Here is a 2,500-nt window from a genome sequence, read left to right on the forward strand (position 1 = left end):
CTTGTGCTTCGTTCAGTTACGTATTACTAGTTCCTGCCACAGGACACACACTATGGTCAGCATGGGGTTTCTCATACACCAGGACACTTCCTATGCTCCCCTCAGTTCCTACCCCAGGACACTTCCTATGCTCCTCAGTTCCTATCCAGGAAGCCTCCTATAGTCTTCAGTTCCTACCCCAGGAAACCTCCTATAGTCTTCAGTTTCTACCCCAGGACACCACCTATAGTCTTCAGTTCCTACCCCAGGACACCTCCTATAGTCTTCAGTTCCTACCCAGGACACTTCCTATGTCCTCACTTCCTACCCCAGGACACACTCCTATAGTCTTCAGTTCCTACCCCAGGACACCTCCTATGCTCCTCAGTTCCTACCCCAGACACCTCCTATAGTCTTCAGTTCCTACCCCAGGACACCTCCTGTAGTCTTCAGTTCCTACCCCAGGTCACCTCCTATAGTCATCAGTTCCTTCCCAGGACACAGAGGTCATGTTCAAAAGCTAATAGATGGGGGGTACTGGGTGAGGAAGGATGGGGATATGGGATGGGGGACATGGGTGAGAGGATGGGGATGGGGGATGGGGATGGTACATGGGAGAGAGGATTCCAATGGGGGGTACGTGGGAGAGTCATCGGGGATGGGGAGGACATGGGAGAGGATGGGGTCATGGGAGAGAGGATGGGGTACATGGTACATGGTACATGGGAGAGAGGATGGGGATGGGGGCAGTGCATGGGAGAGGGATGGGGTACATGGTACATGGTACATGGGAGAGAGGATGGGGATGGAATTATGTAACGTACATGGGAGAGGAGGATGGGGATGGGGAGTACATGGTACATGGGAGAGAGGATGGGGATCGGGGAGTACATGGTATGGGAGAGGATGGGGATGAAGTCGTGGTACATGGGAGAGAGGATGGGGATGGGGGTACATGGTACATGGGAGAGGATGGGGATGGGGAGTACGTGGTACATGGGAGAGGATGGGGATGAGGGGGTACATGGTACATGGGAGAGGATGGGGATGGGGGTACATGGTACATGGGAGAGGATGGGGATGGGGGAGTCGTGGTACATGGGAGAGGGATGGGGATGGGGGAGTACATGGTACATGGGAGAGGGATGGGGATGGGGGAGTCGTGGTACATGGGAGAGGATGGGGATGGGGAGTACATGGTACATTACTTGGGAGAGAAGGGCAGGGGATGGGGGGGTACATGGTACATGGGAGAGAGGATGGGGATGGGGTACATGGTACATGGGAGAGAGGACAGGGATGGGGGATGGGGGTACATGGGCGAGAGGATGGGATGGGGGTACATGGGAGAGAGAGGGACAGGGATGGGGGTACATGGGAGAGAGGACAGGGATGGGGGTACATAGTACATGGGAGGAGGGACGGGGATGGGGGGTACATGGTACATGGGAGAGAGGGGCGGGATGGGGGGGTACATGCTACATGGGAGAGGGACGGGATGGGGGTACATGGCACATGGGAGAGAGGGACGGGATGGGGAGGGTACATGGCACATGGGAGGGGATGGGGGATGTGGGATGGGGTACATGGGAGAGAGGACGGGGATGGGGGATACATGATAAAATTAGCTGGATTGTTTACCACAGACATCACAGAGGAATTATTGAGTCAGTTTAGTTACCTTAGTTAATAACACCTACTGCGGTGTGTTGATACCGTGATAACTAGTCCGTTGGTTATGTTATCGATCATTTAGATACATTTTTTCTCCAGATAAGTTCAAATCAACCTGGAATTATTATTTTTTCACTGATTGTCAGTCATTCAATGAGCATAAATAAGTCATTCCAATTTATTGCAAGTTCTCCCACTTAACAATATGAGAGGCCTGTAATTTTCATCATAGGTACACTTCAACTATGACAGACAAAATGAGGAAAAAAAATCCAGAAAATCACATTGTAGTGTACCAATGATGAAAATTACAGGCCTCTCCATCTTTAGAATGGGAGAACTTGCACAATTGGTGGCTGACTAAATATGTTTGTGCCCCACTGTAGGTAAACAAACATCAAATGCCAGCCTTCTCAGTGGTGAGCCATGCATCCTTCCTCAATGTTTTCCAATTAAAAATAAGAAAACATCTATAAATGTGTACTGAATGGAAAAGCAGATGGACTTTCGATGCCTTTGTATTCACATGAATGATTAAATAAGACAATGTTGAATTTATTTCCATTCTGCCTGTCTGATGTGGTACTGCTGTGTTGAAAGGGTTGGTCAATTCTAAACACTCTTTCAAAACACTGAAATGAAATGCTCTCTATTCATTACAAGGTCAGAGGTCAACTCATCTACTGGGACACACTGGTTATGATTCATATGTCATATTATGAATAAGCCATATGATTCAAAAGCCATATGATTCATAAACCATATGATTCATAAGTCATATGATTCAAAAGCCATATGATTCATAAGCCATATGATTCATAAGCCATATGATTCATAAGTCATATGA

This window comes from Oncorhynchus keta, chromosome 1 (assembly GCF_023373465.1).
Source record: "Oncorhynchus keta strain PuntledgeMale-10-30-2019 chromosome 1, Oket_V2, whole genome shotgun sequence".
Lineage (NCBI taxonomy): Eukaryota > Metazoa > Chordata > Actinopteri > Salmoniformes > Salmonidae > Oncorhynchus > Oncorhynchus keta.